General features: G+C 40.0%; 1 protein-coding gene across 6 annotated transcripts in view; it reads left to right on the top strand.

Moving 5' to 3' along the window:
- The window catches only part of APP (amyloid beta precursor protein), a 237,348-nt gene that overhangs the window by 101,329 nt on the left and 116,607 nt on the right, over positions 1 to 19,412 (top strand). The window lies entirely within an intron of this gene.

Genomic DNA, 19,412 nt, shown 5'->3' with positions numbered 1-19,412 from the left:
CAGATCATAACATTAGAAAACCAGACTCGTTGGATGAGAACAGCCACCTGGTTCACTCATCGGGGCCACGCCCTGACACCCTCCAGAGGCGACGGCATTACAGCGCTTCTCTCTTTCCTCTAGTGTTCTCTCGTGTCCCCTGGTGTCACAGATTTCTAAATGGAAGAGTAGATACAACCTCTAAGGCTTTGAGTTACTGGTGTAAAGTTTTCTGACTTCTGTATAGATGGGCACAGATGTTCTTATAATATATTTTATAGAATTTAGAAAATTATTTCACAAAAATACAAACATACTTTACAGATTCATAAGGATCTGCATGCACGAAGGAGCCCTAATTGCCATCCCTCGTCCGTTATTGAGGGCAGGCTTCTCTTTAGTAGCCGTTGCCCAACCCACCCTCACTTTTTTTTTAGTTAAGCTATTTTGTGCTTCTTCTTAGGTTTAGAAAAACGTGTTCAGTGTGGCAGAACATAAAGCTAAACAAGTAGATTATAAAGAACGAGAAAAAGAAGGCAAAATCAACTTCATACTAGCAATATTTACCTATAGTCATGAAAGTTTGAATCTTAAGTAATAAAATTCTTCTCGCAGGGCAGGGAACATCAATGAGAGTCGGGTTTGCCAACGGGACAGCTCCGAGCTTTCCCCATGGAGTTAACTGGCTGTACTCTGGGTCATGGCTGGTCCCCCGACCTGTATTCCATGAGCCAGTTGTAGAAATGTCCATTGGTTCGGGTTTAATTGCCATTTTTTCTGAACGTTGGAGTTGACTAGCTCTTACTGTTTTTATAGCTTTTTGATATTCTTTCTTAGTCATAGCTCGATTTGAAAGTCTCAGTGTGATTTGAACGAAGTCATGGTCCATGGGGCCCTTACTATCTGAAGCCTGTTTTACAAAGTGAAAAAGTTTTACAAAGTGAAATTTGACCCTGGCTGGCGTAGCTCAGTGGATTGAGCGCGGGCCTGCGAACCAGACGATCGCGGTTCGATTCCCAGTCAGGGCACATGCCTGGGTTGCAAACCGGTTCCTTGCAGGCTAACTACCAGCAGGGGATGCACGAAAGTCAACCATACATTGATGTTTCTCTCCCTCTCTCCTTCCCCTCTAAAAATAAATAAATAAATAAATAAAATCTTTTTTAAAAAAAAGTGAAATTTGAAGTTGTTCAGCCATTTTCTCCATTTGAAGTCTGTTGCTTGCATACATGACCGCTTCCCATTACTGAATTGAGTATATACTTAGTAAACAACCGAAATAATGGCAAGCAAACCAAGAAAGCTCCATGCTTGCTGTAAAAATTATGTGAAAATAGCTGTGTGCTTGTAATCTTGAATCAAGGTTGGAGACCCAGCATTCAGGAGCATTCATATATGAGGGCTTTTAGAACTAAAAATGGGTGCTCTGGCTTTATCTTGAGTGACACACTTTTACCAGGTCTCTTCTCTAATTCAGTACATTTTTAAACATCTTGTAAAACTCACTTTTCACTGGGAATAGATTTCAGTGTGTCTGATTTTTACCTCCTGTGCCTCTTCCAAATCACCAACTGAATTGAAAGCATCACTAACATCATCTTATGAAGCCCACTCAGAGGCCCCTTCTTTTCCCGCACCCCTTACTTGTCCTGGAAAGAGACCCAACAGAGCTTCCAGTTCCGGCCTCAAGCCTCCCTTACTGTCATTCAGTAATTGCACCGATTTTGATACCCATCTTTGATTATACCACTATCTGTCCTCTTTGTTACAGTCACCAGACTATAGGACACTGGTTCATTAGTCTTGAACATTGTTTGTTTTTTAGTTTCCTATATTACTTACTCGTAGCACAATTACACCATTTATTACTGAAGCCAGATTTGACACTGGGAGCACAGTCATAAACTGAGGGCCCCAGACAAAGGACGTCATACAGTTACCTTTTCCTGTCTCACATCACCATCCAAGTTGATACTTGAAATGCTAGCCAGCTTCTCCCTAGCCACCTTCATTCGTATTGCATTTTTGCTGTCTGCTACACAGTCATGCCTTGGACTCTGTCATTACCTATAAATACTGTACCTTATAGGGTTTCCAGCCCAGACATTCCTCTCAGACCATGGTCTTCCGATCTTGAACCTAAAATGCTCACCAGGTCCAATGAATTTTATCCTTCTCTCATAATCCCCCTCTAATTAAGGCTTGTAGTCCATTATCCTCGGTTTTTAAAGTCATTTCTAACCAGGAGGGGTTCAGTGGATAATCATTTTTACGTATTTCTTCTAATATCCTGGCCTTGTTGATACCTTCACATTTTCTAAACATATTCTTCTCAATCTTCTTTATCTGGGAAAAACTAATTTCTCTCTTTAGTCGCTGTTGAGTTTCCTAAGGTTGATGTGTCAAGTCGTGTAACCCTACCAGTTAAACCCATTTCTTATTCATGTTGTCACATCAGCTGGTATCCTGATCTTACCAGATGCACCTGATCATTCCTATTGGATGACTTATCACCTTCCACCTAGCAGGTGATGGGAGCCAGCCCCAATTCCCGAGGTTCCGAGTCCATCCGTGGTGAATTTGCACCAGGGCACCGGGCATTTGGTAGTTGCCTGACATTTGTTTACTGAGTAAAATAACCAGCTTTTTTCTCTACCTCAAAATCTCTCAGTACCTTCTTCTATTCCTTTGTTTTCCATCTTTCCTTTTATGATTATTTATATCTGAACTCTGGGTCACCTCCTTTGCCTTTCTTGCATACTGTTACAATTTTATTTAAGACTATTTTTAGTACAGTTTTAGGTTCACAGCAAAACTGAGCAGAAGGGACAGAGGTTTCCTTAGTCCTTTCTGCCTCCACACACGCGTACCTCCCCCGTAATCAACCTCCCCCAGCTCAGCGGTGCATTTGTTAACAATTGATGGACCTACACGGTAATCATCCAAAGCCCAGAGTTTACATTATGGTTCACTCTCGGTGTTGTGTATTCTGTTGGTTTGGACAAATATCTAATGACATGTATCCATCATTATAGTGTCAAACCGTATTATCCCTAAAAGTCCTCTGTATTCCACCTATTTATCCCTCCGACCTTCTTGCCCCTGTCAGCTACTGATACTTTTATTATCTTCATAGTTTTACCTTTTCCTGAGTATCACATAGTTGAGATCATACAGTTTTGAGTTTTTTCAGATTGGGTTCTTTCACGTAAGTAATAATGTATTTAAGTTTCTTCTACATCTTTCCAGTGCCTGGATGTGCCACGGTTTATTTATTTATCCACCCACTGAAGAACATCTTAGTTGCTTCCAAGGTTTGGCAGTTATGAATAAAGCTGCTATAAACATCTGTGTGCCGATGTGTGCGGCCTTCTGAACTGCCACTGCCTGAGTTCAGATTATCATCTAACTAGACTAATTCTTCGATTACTCTTTATCACATTAGTGCTTCACTTTCTTCTGTTACCCTTGGACTTTTTTGTATTCTTACGGGACTTATTCATACCTTGACTTATATTCCCATAACTTAGAATTCATTCTGCCTGCCTACAAGCCTTTATTTACTTTCTTCCAAAATAATTCCCCATAACTTAATGTTCCTATTATATGTTTCCGCTCCTATTAACACTTGGTAGGAAATATTTGACGGTTCCTGAGTCCTGTGACAAAGTCTGAGTTCTCCATCAGGGCATTCCAAACTCTCATACTGGGCCCTAACCTGTGTTTTCAGCTTTACATATGTACCTCACCTTCTCTGCTGACACCCCAAAACCATTGGCCTTTTCTTCTTTGGGATTTTGCACCTAACTTTCTGTCCCTTCTGAAATGTTTTTTTTCCTTTTTATTAAAAGGTGTTAACCTACCACAAAATATTTGTCCATTTTAAACCACTACATCTTATCACGACCTGTAAAATCCTACATGTTTTTTAGTGTTCATCCAAACAGATACATTATTTTCTGAAATACTCCTTGAAATACTTTGCCTCTCTAGGGCACCTTTGCTCTTTCTTTGTGTTCTTCTTAAAATACTTGTTTATGCTGTGATATCTCTTCTAATTATTTGTAATATTTTTTATATGCTGGAATCCAAACTATAATTTATGTACCGGGTATGCCTTACATTTGTCTTCTAGAATTATTAGCCAAATGAATTGTTTGCCCTTACATTTTTTCATAGCTTTTGGAAAGGACTCTGTGGCCCATAAATGGATGTTATAGAACCTCTTGTGTTTTAACTCAGATCTAATAGAAATACCATGTAAGCCACATAGGAACTTTAATATTTTGAATAGGTACATTTTAAACCATGAAAAGAAACTGGTGAATTTAATTTTAACAATGTATTTTATTTAATATATTCAATATATTATGATTTCAACATGTAACCAATAAGAAAAAGGTTTTCAGATATTCCACATTCTTTCTGTGTTTGTTTCTTTCATACTAGGCCTTCAAAATCTAGCAAATATTTTATACGTACAGCACCTCTCGTTTCGAACTGGCCACATTTCCACTGCTTAATAGTCCTAGGTGTTCAGTGGTCACTGGACTGGACAGTGTACCTGTAGACACTTGAACTTTCTAATCACTCTTCATTTTGAGTGATTAGACGCTAATGGTTTATACAGCTCATATTGAGGCAAATGGTTTATACAGCCCAGTAATATGTTCTAAGGTTGAACTCTGAATTTGTATTAAGTTTTGTAATGGTTCATGTAATTAAAATTTAAAATAATTGGTTTGAATGAAATATAAGTAGGGTATCTGATCACTTACATCATTTCATTTTTGAACCTGTTTTTCTGTTTGCCCTGTGAGCAGGTGTGCCCTGCAGTCTCACCTGGCACAGCCAGTGGGCAAAGTGAGAGGTGTTGTAGCACTAACCCACACACAAGCTGGGCACCTGCCGGGGGGTGGCTTCCTAGTTCTGGAACCCAGCCCTCCCCGGGCACTTGAAATGCAGAATAGACTAGTATTTAACATGTTACTTAAACACCCCCCAGCAATTTTGTGACAATTTTGAAGTTAGGAAAAATAAGGGACCCTCAGATCCTCCCGGAATGGAATTGATCCAGAGTTTAATACACTTTTATTGGTTGGTGGGTAATGAGATTTGATCTGGTAGGAGGTGCTTTCATATTGCTAATGAGGCACTCAGAGAAACATCCTTGTGGATGTTTAAAAAAAAATTTTTACCTGCATAAAAAAACAACTTTTTTATGACCTCATTAAAAGATTCAGTATGGACAAATCACTTACTATCCCCCAAATTTATTTGTGAGTAACTCGTCCTTTATTTTTCCAGTGCTATAGTGATCAGGTTTGCAGATCATCTCAAAATACCTACCTGTGCCATTGGTAATGAGGCTTCCTTATGTTGACATACACAGATTCCAGTCAGGGTGGGTAAGAATTTTTCTGTGGGAAAATTGTTTTGGAAGAGTAACTTGTAAGTTATAACCCAGCCACATATCCAGTGTAGTCTTGGGATGAATCTGGAAGGGTGAGTTTGCCCCTGCTTGGAACTGCTGAACTTGACCTGAACCACAGGGGTTCGTGAATGTGTGGAGCAAATGACATAGGGGAGAACCTCTCGTTCTTCATAACAGCTCTTTTCCTCTTGGGAGTAGGTCCTCCCATTTTTTCCAAAGCAGAACCTCAGATGTGTTTCCTTGTTCTTACGGCCACAGACATTAGTGAGAAAGTGCTAAGAGGAAACCTAATGTATCTTCCTAGATAATTAGGTGACATTTTTTTCCTTTAAATTAAAAAACAGAGAGAGAAAACTGCTTAAGATAGATCCAGATGAATGACTGTCTTTGACTGCTTCTTACCATGGCCTTCTTTGAGGCTTGTGTGGGTGTGTTTGTGTTTTTGTGTATTTTGTAGCTCAGGAGCGTTTTCTTTAGTTCATTAAGGTTACCTCAATTGTGTGTGTGTCCACATGTGCACACCTGGGAACACACAATATCCTATAATGTTCACTGGGCCCAGTCAGCTGAATCCAATCATCTCGCCTATCTCTGTACTGGAAAAGCTAGCCCCCCATCAAGGATTTACAGATATAGGAATAAAGGAATGGTGAGAAATAACTTCATTTAGAAATTTTAATAAGAATTAATACTGAAAATATTTTAATTTGAATTAAAATTTAAATGTAGTAAATCTAGATGTTCCATCTTTTGCTGGTTATGAAGGTAGGAACTTCTGACATGGTCACTATCTTTGAATGCGATTGCCAATCACCTGCCATGCATGAGCCTGGAAATACATCAATATTACAAACTCCAATTCCAAACTTCAAATATCTCTTTTAAGTTCTAGTTTATCATTTTTTAGTCTTTTTCTTTCACTTGCATTTTCACTCGAGAATTGTAAAAAGAAGTCAATATTTGCAAAATGTGGAGAGGTCATAATTTTGTTGGAGGGAGAAAATCCATTTTTTGTCCAGAACTGCAAAATACTTTCAAGTTTGGGCTTATACATATCTATAAGCCTATCAGAACACAACCCAGGCATTTTTATGAATGTGTTGGTTCTTTCCTTCTAATCACTTTTATAGACATTTCTGCATGTAGTGTTTGTCCACTTCTGACCTGTATCAAAAAATTTAATTGCAAAAACAATAAAATGTGTTGCACAAGTATCATATGAAAAGAAAAAAATATTGTCAATGACTGGTTCCTGGTTTCCATAAAATATTGAATGACGTCATCCTTCCTGTTGAATAACTAAATGCATGAGAATACTGGGTTTTGTGTTCTGAAAAACACATTGCTCAGTTTCTGAGCTTGAGAAAATTCATCCAGGATATCATCATCTGAAAACTCATGGTCTGAGGTTTTGCTTATGTGGTCAATCCCATCCATCTCCTGATTTATCTGATAGTTGTGAAATAGCCCCTGTTAATTTTCACCTGTTTGCCAGTGGGGAAAATGAACTTCTTTGATTTTCAGTTCTATTCAATGAAAAGTCTCCAGGCTTCTCATCTACCTTCTTGAAAGATCATACAGGGCTTTAGGAACATAGCAATAAAACTGTGGTAACGTCTCTATTACCTCATCAGCAATTCCTTTATTCTGCTATTGTCATATTATTTGGCCTTTTAACACAGTTGGAGATAGTTCATGAATACTATAAGTCTTGAGGAATGACGCAACTAGGAAAATGTTGTCCCTCCAAATCTTAGGTACATAAAAAGCATCACTGAACTGGAATGATAATAGCAAGATTAAAGTTTTATTTCACCTTTAAAAAGTAAAATTTTTCTGTAGAGTGTAAAAGTCAGAAATGTCAAACTTACAAGTAGTAACAATGTTCAAAATGAAGCTCGGGAGGTAGAGTTGTGTCCACTGAGCCCTGATGGTGTTCCTGGAGTTAATGGTATATTCTACTTATCAGGAGTTTACATTCTTTATGGGAATTGCGTGTCCTTATCTGTTAAGATCTTTGGCCTAATTTTCTACAAGGTTGTGCTCAACAAATATTTGAGTTGAACTGAATTGGCATTCCCATCAAATGCATACACAAACATAATTGGTAACTCAAGGTTAAACTAATTGCACTTTATGACAAAAATTGCTAGGGAATATCATTCCAGACAAGTTGTAATTAAGGGAAATGGCATCAGGAGTCTCTAAAGCTGCAGACACTGAAAAATTCTCGGACCTCCAGAATATTTGTTATAACTGCCTGGCCCCTTTACTATAACTACTGCCTGGATATTTTTTCATTGCTTCAAAAAGCGAAGTAAAATACAATAAAATAAAATTGGAATTATAAGTAAAAGTAAGACTCATCTCCATTTGAACTTTGGATAAAAGTGCATTCTTAGAGTGGCTTTTTTATTTATGCCATTAAGCATTTTTTGTTCCCTCGTGTCAAATCAAAGCTCTTTATTAAAAATAACAGCAGGCAGAAATTTCAGGAAGCACAAGTTACAGTCATGAGACTAGCCGAACTCCATTAGCTTTTGGCAGGCATTGTGTGATTTAAAAGATGGATAAATAAACATCATTGTAGAGCAGTGGTTCTCAACTGAGGGCCGTTCTGCTGCCCTAGGGACTTTTGTAACTAACAGTCTGCAGACATTTTTAGTTGTCAGTACTTGGTATGGGGGGGTGCTCCTCGTATTTGATGGGTAGGGACCAGGGACGTTGCTAACCATCCCACAATATAAAGGACGGCACTATAACAAAGAAAGGTTGAGAAACTGGTGTGGAAGACTAGAAAACTAGGGAAAGGGGTTTTTTTTTTTTGTATTTTTAAAAATCTTCCATTTCAAGCTTTTGTCTCACCCTGATCTCTTATGAATAGAAAAACAAACAACCCAGGAATATGTGTCTTGAATCGAGCTTTTGTGCAGATAGAAATGTTTGAGATCAAAACAAACCTTCCAAACATAACTGCATGTGTGTGGTATGTGCCCGTGAGTCAACTCTAGCTCCCGGTGACCCTGTGAATAGGCGATGCCCACAGTGTCCTGTTCCCTTCAGCCTCCCTCAGCTACTGTAGACCTAAACCTATGGCTTTGATGGAAGCAATCAATCTACCTCATGTTTGGTCTTCCTTTTTTTCTGCTGCCTTCTATTTCTCCCAACATTACTGTCTTTTACAAAGTACCCTGTTTTCTCAGGATGTGCCCAAAGTAGGACAACTTCAGTTTTGTCATCTTTGCCTCCAGCACCATTTTAGGCTTAATTTGCTCTAAGACCCATTTTGTTCATCTTTTGATGATCTAGGGTATCCATGGAGCTCTCCTGACACCGTATTTCAAATGACTGAGTTTTTTTCATAAGAGTCTTCACTGCCCAACTTTCACATCCATACATCATAATTGAGAATATGAGGGTATGGATGATCTAACCTTGCCTCTGTTAACACATCTTTGCTCTTGGTGATTTTTCCTAATTCTCCTATTGCTGCCCTACCAACTCTCAGGCTTTTCTTGATTTCTTGGCTACAGTCTGCATTTGAATTGATGCCTGAACCAACACCAACAGTGTCTTCATTGTCTTTGTTAAAGTTGTGTATTTCTTCTGTTGTCCTGACTTTTGCCTCCTTGATGTTCAAATACAGCCCAAGGCTCTGCCCCATACAACTTCACAGGTGGGCTAAGGCAGGAAATCGAAGCATCTCTACCTACTACACAAACACAGGGACGCTGCCAAAGTTAGGAGACAAAGAAATATGGCCCAAATGAAGGAACAGAACAGAGCCCCAGAAAAAAGAACTAAGCGAGGCAGAGATAGCCAACCTATCAGACACAAAGTTCAAAACAGAGGTGGTCAGAATGCTCAAAGATCTTTTGGAATATGGCAAAAGCATAAAGGAAGAAATGAAGGCTCTACTAAGGGAAATCAAGAAATATCCACAGGAAACCAACAGTGAAGGGAAGGAAGCTAGAATTCAAAAGCATTTGGAACATAAGGAGGAACCAGAACAAAATGAAGAAACAAGATTTTTTTTTAATGAAGGGAGGTTAAGAAGACTCTGGGACATTTCCAAAAGTGCCAACATCTGAATCATAGGGTTGCCAGAAACAGAAGAGGAAGAGCAAGAAATTGAAGTTATTTGAAAAAATTAGTGAAAGAGAACTTCCCCAATTTGGCAAAGGAAAAGAGTCATACAAGTCCAGGAAACACAGAAAGTCCCAAACAAGTTGGACCCAAAGAGATCCACACCAAGATACATCGTAATTAAAATACGAAGGTTAAAGATAGAGAATCTTAAAAGCAGCAAGAGAAAGGCTGAGAGTTACCCACAAAAGAGTTCCCATAAGACTATCAACTGGTTTCCCAAAAGAAACTTTGCAGGACTATCAAGAAGTATACAGTGATGAAAAGCGAGGACCTAGGACCAAGATTACTCTATCCAGCAAAGCTATCATTTGGAATTGGAGGACAGTTAAGTGCTTCCCAGACAAGGTAACGCTAAAGGAGTTTATCATTGCCACATTTGAAACGTTTAAGGGCCTTATTTAAGAAAAATCAAAACTATGAACATTAAAATGTCTACAAACTCACAACTATCAACTGAATCTAAAAAACAACTAAGCAAATAACTAGAACAGGAACAGAATCATAAAGAGATCGTTTAGAGGTTTATCACCTAGGGTAGGAGGGAGGGGGAAAATGGAGGAAAAGGTGCAGGGATTTAGAAGCATAATTGAGTGGGTACAAAATAGACAGGGGAAGGTTAAGAACAGTATAGTAAATGGAAAAGCCAAAGATGCACAGCCCATGAACATGAAGTAAGTGGGGCATCACTGGAGGAAATGGTACCAGGCAGAAGGTACAAAGGGGGGAAAATTGGGACAACTGTAATAGCATAATCAATAAAATATGCTTTTAAAAAACCAAACACAGACCTGCTTTGGCACCTCTTTCTTTCACTTTCGTCAGCAGGGGTGTTTCAAATCCCTCCTACTTCCTGCCAGTCAGGTGAAGTCAGCTGCATATCTTAAATAAATGATATTTCTTCCACCAATTTTCACTCCTCCTCCCTCAATGGTTCATACATGTTCTGTGTCCATATTAAACAAATAGGAAGATAAAATGCACCCTTGTCTGACACCACGCCTATAGAAAAGCACTCAGTCTCAGTATTATTATGCATCAGGACGGCCAGGTGCTCAGGTATGCCCATTGCTATCAGAGCAACCCATAGCTTTTAATGACTGCCACTACCAAAGGTTTCAGTGTCATCTGTAAAACATAGACTAACCTGAAATTCTTCAGAGCATGTCAGTATCCAGTGAATGTTCATCTTGAGTGTGTGTTTCTTTCGAATCCAGCTTGAACATCCAGTATTTCTTGCTCCATGTAAGTAGTAGAAGCCTGTGTTGCATCACCTTCAGCATCTCTTTACTTGGGTGGGAAACGAGCGATGGTCCCAGAGTTACTGCACTCTTTGGCATCTCCTTCCCTGAAGGTCGGGATTTTTGTTGAACATTTCCAGTCTGTAGGCCATTGTTTTGTTTTCCGTATATGACATATTCTTGGTGGGCTTTTACAGATTCAGTATTGAACTTGAAATCATTCTATCAGTATTCCATCAATCCTCGTGATTTATTTATATATAACTGCAACCGGAGGTTAAATACTTTCATCAAAATGTGCTCATTCGATGGATGATTAAGGCTTCTTATTTGTATCTAATTACTTCATTAATTCTAATGATTATGTCAGCTATTTTTCTATTTACTAGTGTACTAATTTTTCTTTTTGTTAGTATACTGCTATCCATTTTGACTGCAATAAATACAAATCTATTTTCTGGGACAAATTGGTCATATTTTAAAATATTTGGTGTATGTAGAGGCATGGAAGACTATCTCCACTTGAAATATTTTTCCATTACATGTAATTACAAAAATGTTGAAAATATGATAACTTTCGGAAGATTTTTGGGTCTCGGAAAAATTACCTATTAATTTAACTTTATTGTAAGTTGACTGTTTCCTGTTTCTTTTTGTTTTTGTTCATATGTAAGTTTTTATTTAGTTGTGGCTAAAATGTAAATTTTTACACTTAAATGTTTTAAAGACTTTTAATTAAAATCCTTTTAACTGCATATGTTTCTTCAAAGTTTATTCATGCATGTCACCATTGTCAGATTGTTTTTTGCTCTTTTTTGACATTTGTGAAGCCATATTTTTTAATTCTTTAAGGAATTCAGATTTTCTTCCATATTCCATAGTAATTGTTTTACAGGTGGATTTCCAAAGTAGGATTTGGGGATTAAAAGACGTGAATCTTTTCTCATCACTGAAAATATGACTCGATCATGTTTATGCCTATTTATGGTGAGTTAGCAATAGCAGATGGATTTATTTTGTCAAGCCTACTAACCTGTCCTGGGTGACATAGAATTGTTATTAAATAACGTGACCCCTTTTTTATACCCGCAACCTTTCAGCATTTTCTCAGTGGTAATTTTCATGCAGATATTTCTTGACTAGGTTCTATGGCCTTTTATACCCTGCTACAGCTATTCATGAGTAGTAATAATTATGGGTATTAAGTGGCATAACTAGGTGCAAACCACTTTCTCAACACTTTGCATATGTTAACCCATGCAGTGTTCACAGTTTTTTTATGTCTTAGTTATTTGTAGAATAATTTAATGAGTTTTATTTGGGCTTTTCCAAAACTAGAAATAGATTTGTTCTGATATATCTGTACTTGAGGGGCTAATTTTTTTTCTTGTGCCAAGCAAAATTTATAGGTATTTCAGATGTAAAATTCAGCAGAACCTTCTGCAGGTTCTTATCCCATTTATGCCAAATTCATGAAATGTAGTTAATAATTGGCACTTTTCTTATCTAACCACATTTCTTCCATTTTACCTGAGGAACACATATAAATCATAATTTCAAAGACAATTAATTCATTCACCATAAAAAAATCTCAGACAATAAATAATCTTGATTGAGTGATTCATAATATATTTGAGGGAAGTGGAAGACACGTGACTTTTACTCATATTATGGTATGTGGTGATTCCACGCTGTTTAATCTGCCCTAGTAATGAGCCTCCCGGAGGATGGGGGCTGGTAGAGTCTAAAACTTTAGTTTAGTTTAGTACAGATGAAGAATATTAAGGGGGAAGAAAAGTACGTTGTGATAAATGCCTAGAAAAGGGCCCGACTTTGCGGAGGGCTAACTTGTTCCCCTTGAAAAACCTCACTTAACCTAGAATTCCTAAAGTGAGTGAGCTGTTTCTCTTCACTTGCTTGTTTGGGAGCAGGGAGTTGGAGTTCCCGGGGGACAGAGAATGTATAGACCCCACTTCCACATGAGCAGACGTCTAGTCAGTCTAATTCTCTTATAAAGGGGACAAAGGTAACTTCATTATCAGTGTGCAAAGTGTCCATAGAGATATGTACATTTTGGTAGAGAATGGAATTGTTACAAACATAGAGAAATATACAGGTAAATTATATCTCTCTTTGATCAGTAAATAGACTGTTTTAATGTATTGTTGATTTGGGCCTTATTGAAATCAAATAAGATAAGGACAGAGTTAGTGGCGCAGCGTGTAAGCCCATCATGTTAAATCTATTTAGGAAAGGGAAATGTTAACCCGGTAAGCCAACCCAAGGTACCACATCAATGTACAGATCATAACAATGTACAGATCATAACAATGGTAAACTAACTCCACATTGAAGGCAGTTGTGTCCATGGCTTTGTTGGAAACTGTTAATGGAGTTCTTGTGTGAATGACAGGAATGTGGTTCCACAGTGTCTTCAGCTACCTTTCTTGTGAGAACTTGTGGCACAATGAATACAAGACACAGCCACCACTATTGGGAACATTTTTCTATCCCACACATGAGCATGGTCATGAGATTTTTTATTCATTTATTAAGCCCTCTAGGGAATCGGAACTCAACATTTGTTCCAGAGACACAGAGGGCTGCTAATAGTGCTGTGCTCAGCCTGTTTCCTGCCATTTCTGAGAAGCATGAGCAGAGACACACACAGGCTGATGCTCAGGATGAGGGATGAAATCTTGATCGTGATCGTTATTGCAGTGGGCATGAAAAAGTCGAGCTAAAGCTTGATTTGTGAGGGGCACTCTCCCTGCTATAGTTGAAAGCCCATTTAGGTATGGTCTGCGTGCTCCGAGAACTTTTCTCAGAAAATAATCACCAATTGTGTGTGCGGCATGCCTCTTCCAGATACATTGTTTGTTCTTTGTGAAAGCTGGTGATTGAATCACGCGATCAGTTATGCACCCATTGTTTTCCTGTTGGCCTGGGATGTAGAAGCAGGCACAGCCGTAACTGAGCTCGGGCCCTTGTGCAAATGTGTGCCTATTAGTGTGTCAGTGTTGTTTTCTGTTTTTAAAATTGGTCATGAGAAAGTTCCTTTGTTTGTTGTTGAGATAGAGACTTAACTTGACTTTTTTTCTATTTGGATCTCTGGAGTTCACATCCTTGGAATATGTGATCATCTTTCAGCTACTTTTCTGCTTACATTGTAAGTGGTATTAACTGCTCGAGTGGGGGTGAGGGGTTACCTTAGGGGATTATAGAGTGAGTCTTAGACATGACGAATCACAGCCTTCAGTCTCTGCCAGTGGACGAGTCAAGAAAGATTGGGTCTGAGGAGCCAGTTTATGGCGTTGGGGATGCTGGGTTGGCGGCTCCCGGCACAGTTTGAGGCTGTAACTGTATCCCTGACTCTTGTACTTAAATAAGGAAACTAATTTGAAAATGATGAACAGGAAAGTAGCAGAAGCTTGCATTTTCTCTTGAGGGAACTGGCTGCCAACTTCAATAAAAAATGCTGAGTTTCTGTATTTAATTAGCTTGGACCGCGTGGATGTCAAGAAGGAAAACAAAACACTGTAATAGCTTTAACCAGATTACAGATGTGTGGCCAAACCAGTGGGCTTTATTTTGGTTTCCAAGCAGGTGATGGCTGGAAGCGGGATGCCTTTGAAGTGCCGGGTTGGGTCGCTGCCATCTGAGCTACATCTGGCAGTGGCAGCGGGCACCACCCTTGCGTAGGGACCTAATGGTACAAGCTGCCTGAGGAACAGGATGGGGCTGAATGAGAGGTCCTGAGAAACCATTCAGCCATAGGAGTTATTTGGAGAGTTGGATTGTGCAGTGCTGAGCCTTTTACACCGTTAGACATGAAAGGTCTCTCTTTATCCCCCTAGTCTCTTTTAATTAAACTCTCCCAATTTTCCAGATTATAAAATAGATCCTTACGATTTTAAGTGGTTTCTGGCGATAGTACCCTCAGACCCAAATCCCTTTTTGGAAACCAACATCTGGAAATTATCTTCACTGGAAAACCTCTAGTTTAATTTAGAAGGGATTCACCATAGTTACATGTAAAGGTGGCCCTTATGATTCTGTATTTATTAATTTTCTGTTTTTTCCCCTTTGCCTCAAGATGCACATATTAGCATATTATGCCCAAAGAGGTCTCCTTCGCGTATTAACAATAAACATCATGCTGGGTCTTTATTTGGAAGTTGGTTTTACATAAATTGGCTTCCAGAAGCCCTGAAATAGGAGGTCAAGGTGGTGTGAGTATATGGTATCGCCCTCTCTCAGTCTATACTAATAGCAGGAGCTTATCACCAAGAACTCAGCAACACTTTAATAAGCAATGTTTCCTTAGTCAAATCAGTCCCCCACCCCCATTACTCGCCACCCATTATCTCCCACCGTCAAACAGAGTAGCTTCCTTTTGACATAATGACTAATCACCCACCTCTGGGTTGATAATTCATGGTTATTATAACATGTTCCTCTTTAATTAGGTCTTTTAGAAGTATTGTATGCCTTGTAATTATTAGAATCAATAATAGTAGATAATGACTCCTTAAGCACTTTCTGTCCTAGATGAGGTTGAGAACATTATTAAAATAGGTTTTGGTAGTAAACAGGTAATGATATTTTTTATGAATAAAAATGTGTAGGAGTTCTTTTTGTTTTAGGGAAGCAAAAAGTATTAGAAAATACGATTTCCTGGGATTGCAAAATTAATGTGTGATTGCATTGGGCTCTTTTGAGTTTTTTTAGATTGTGTTGAAATAGCAGCCAAGTCATTCTGCTTTTAACTTCTGTACAGTTAAAGACCTTCAATTCTATATTCACATTATATTTCAGAAACAGTTTTTGAAGAATCATAGTGTCTTAAAGTTTACTATGACGTAAGGGAAGTCACATCCAAGTTGGAATTTTTTTGCTTTCTGGCACATGCCGTTCGTCTGTTTTCTTCTTAGCATCTGTACATCCCGTGAGTGTTCATCGCAGCCTCAGTGGTCCTCAGGGGGATTCCATAGTCCCTATTCTGGGAAAGTTGGAGCCATGGCGTCCCCTCACAGGCATGTGGGAGCACTTTGGTTTTAGGAAAATGTTTACAAGGTAGTTACAAGATGGCAACATTGCATTTGAAGTAGTTTAATGGGTTAGAATGAATCAGAGGAATAGGAAGCTGAGACCACATTTTTTATAGCATCCCTGAATCCCTAGCCCACTTAGAGTCTGACCTCACATACAGCTCACTCTCAGGGCTGAAACATACTTAGCAAACCTTCTTAACAGACCATCCCTAACAAGGTAGCCTAACTTCCATTTGGGACTGGTCTTTCCCAGCATACACTTCGATAAAGAGATTCTATACACCCCATTTCTGTCTCAAATACCGGAGTATTTAGTACATTTGTGATCTTTAGCCATGACTCTTAAACAGGACTGGATAGGCTTTTGCTCTGTCTTTGGTGTAAGTTAGCAGACAAGTAAGGTAGTAGTCATCATAACCTCGTTATCTGCCTAATGAGGGTGCCAGTGCAGACAGGCCCACATGGCCTCTGGGCTCAGGAATGTAAACTTTCATAGGATAGAAATGTCCATATAAAGCATCGTAAGGTTAATAAACCCTTCGAACCCATCATCTTTGCCATTTCTCAGAAGCTCTCTTTCCTACACAACTCTGTCATTTTCATTCCCATCCTGTCTTTTCTGTACATTTTCGCACGGGACTTTGGAGGTCTTTTGCTCTTTTGTTTTCAGCTATCCTGCCGTCATTGTTTTATTTTTGTTTTGTTCTGTTTTAAAACCCTTGTTCGTTAAAGTCCTGACTCTGGTTATATCTTTTGCATTATTATTTCCCTTACTGGCCCTTTCTCCTTGGGTTGATGTAATCTTGCCCTTGACGTTAAATCCCAGCTTTCATTCAAGTAGGCCAAGGTCTATTTGTCCTGACCAGACTCTGCTTGGATGTTTTATAGGCATTTGACTCCTGACATGTCCGTAAGAGAGCAACTCCCACCCTGCCTGGCCTCCACCTGGGTTCTCTCAGAGCTGATCTTTCTCAGCAATGGGCCCCCACCCTCTCTTAGGAATTAGAGCTGGGACTCATACTGTCCCTTCCACCAATCCAGTTCTGGATTTGTGTTCTTCTCTCCATTCTTTTTCGTACAGTAGCCCCGCCCCCCCTTCTCCATGGTCCAGTGTTCCAAACATATTAAATGGAAATTTTGAGAAATAATTCATGAGTTTTATATTGCACGCCACTCTGAGTACCTCATTTCATTTCATCACGAAGGCGATCGTCTCACATCATCACAGGAAGGGTGAGCACAGCGCAGTACTTTGAGGGAGAGACCTCATTCTCGCAACTTTATTTACAGTCTATTGTTACAATTGTTCTATTTTATGACCTTTATTGTTCTTAATCTCTTACTGTGCCTAAGTTATAAGTTCAATGTTTTCATAGGCACCTATGTGTAGGACAAAACATTGCATAGGGTTCAATCCTGAGGTGTCAGGCCTCCACTGGGGGCCTTGGAACATAGCCCCTGTGATTTAGGGGGGCCTGTTACACAAGCCGAGTCTAAACTACCATTATTTCATGCTGGAGTTACTGCAGTATCCTCCTAGTTTCTGCTACCACTGTCTCTTCCCCATACACCCACCCTTTTCTGCATGCCAACCTTAGGTCTTTCTCTGTACAGCAACCAGGATGTGGCACGAGTTAGCTCTATAAAGCTGATCACGAAACAGTCCCAGGTTAGGATGGATGTGCTCCTGGTTCCTAGTACCAAACACAGAGAAAAGCAGTGAAACCTTTTGTCGGGATGCCAAGGGTGGTGTTAACGGTAACAATTACCAAACACGGGCTTGGTGCCAGACCTTTGTCGACATTCTTTCTAAGCATTGTTAAAGTGCAAAAATTTAATTGAGTAAATTTGAAGATCTAATTGGCTTTTTTGAAGAATTTATGAATCAGGCAACATCCCATCTAGTAAACAGAGAGGTGCTCCAGAAGCTCTCGGATATGGAAGGCTTTCACAGGCACCAACGGGGCAGGAGGAGAAAGCTGTTAGCAAAAAGAAAGGAGAGTTTGAGGCAAGGTGACTTCCCTTTAGGGGTAGGTGGGGGTCGTATCAGGCAGACTGCCTCAGTTCTTTGCAAGGAGGAGGGATGGGAGGGGCAGAGCAAGGGTGGATGGAGAGGGCCCACACAACAGTTCCTATTGTTACCGACCAGAAAATTTCAGACTGACCAATTACGATTACATTCCTGGAGGAGGCTGAGGCTGCAGTCAGGTCTGATATTAAGTCTAGGTTCCTTGTCCTGGGCGGTAGCACAAGTAACCGTGTGCCTTTGGTTGTCTCTTCAGCAGCATTAACGGATTTGACCCAGCTCCTCCCTACCTCTCCAGTGTCACCTGTGTCTCTTTTTCCCCCCTTCAGACTGTACATTGTACTAGTCAACCAGGCAAGCCTTCCCCGCCCTCCCCCTGAGACTGATGAGTCTCTCCCTGGGATCTGGGATCATCTCCACCCTTAGCTTCCCTGCCATCTTTTCAGAATGAATTCCCCTGACCGCTGTTTTCAAAACTCCACCCCCCCAGTAGTCTCAATCAGCCTATCTCATTGGTCCTGACACTAGTAAGACCTTTTAGTGTTTTCCTGGCCTACTCGTCTTTCTCTCCCCGAGTAGAATGTAAGCTGCCTATGGGCACGGACCTCCCCTGTTTCTCTTTTAGAGCCTCGGGCCTAGCAGAATGCTTGGTGCGTAGTCAGTACCCACCGCCATTTGTTCAATGGATGACTTTATACTGTTGTTTTAAACATAGCAGAATGTGCCTGATGATACTCTTTAATCAGTACTAGAAAATATCTTCTCAGGGAATTTTCACATAGAACAGCTTGACTTATGCTTAAGGGTAAAGAGGGGAAGCCAGGAGGAAAAGGCTGGATTCTGTCTCCAGTTACACAGGGATGTATCAGCCTCGGAAAGTGAGCGGCCATCTGGCCTGCTGTCTGTGGTCTTTCAAGAATGGTAGCTCTTTGGTTTTGAAAAACAAAAATTGGCAGTGCTGCTTGCTTAATGGAAATAGAATACAGTGCGTCCTGGATGTGTATTTGTGGCCCAAATTTCCAGTCCTTCATTTCCAGTCGTGTGCTGGAGGCCTCTGCAACAGCGTCTTCAGCATCTAAAATCCATCCTCGTCACAGCTGAAACCAGGAAGTCCATTCCTGGCCACCCGATCTTCCTGCTGCATCCTTTGTTGCCGCTGGTAACCGCTCTCCACCCCATCTCTCCATCTCGAAGCATCTGCTTCATCCTCTCACTAACCCCTTCACCCAGGTGGTCGCCAGTTCTGTGTGGTGTTTTCTCAAAGCTCTCGCTTCCATCGTCATCCTTGGCCAGGCTTCCCAAGAGCCTTCTTCTACCTGTCCTTGCACCCCTTGCCCCATCTGTCCTCCATACTTGTGCCAGCTCATACATAATAAAATACAACTAATATTGCCATTCTTCTGCTTAAAGCTTCTCTAGGAAATAGACTGAATCACTAGTAGATAAGGACAATCCGATTCTTTTCTTAAAAGAGGGTCCTGTATATCTGGAGCCATATCTGCTCACCCCTGGTGCCGACACGCCACCTCCAG

This window comes from Sturnira hondurensis, unplaced genomic scaffold (assembly GCF_014824575.4).
Source record: "Sturnira hondurensis isolate 20B ecotype Veracruz unplaced genomic scaffold, ASM1482457v3 Scaffold0015596, whole genome shotgun sequence".
Classification (NCBI taxonomy): Eukaryota; Metazoa; Chordata; class Mammalia; order Chiroptera; family Phyllostomidae; genus Sturnira; species Sturnira hondurensis.
Note: the sequence above shows the minus strand (reverse complement) of the source record. Positions and strands in the feature narration are given on the sequence as shown.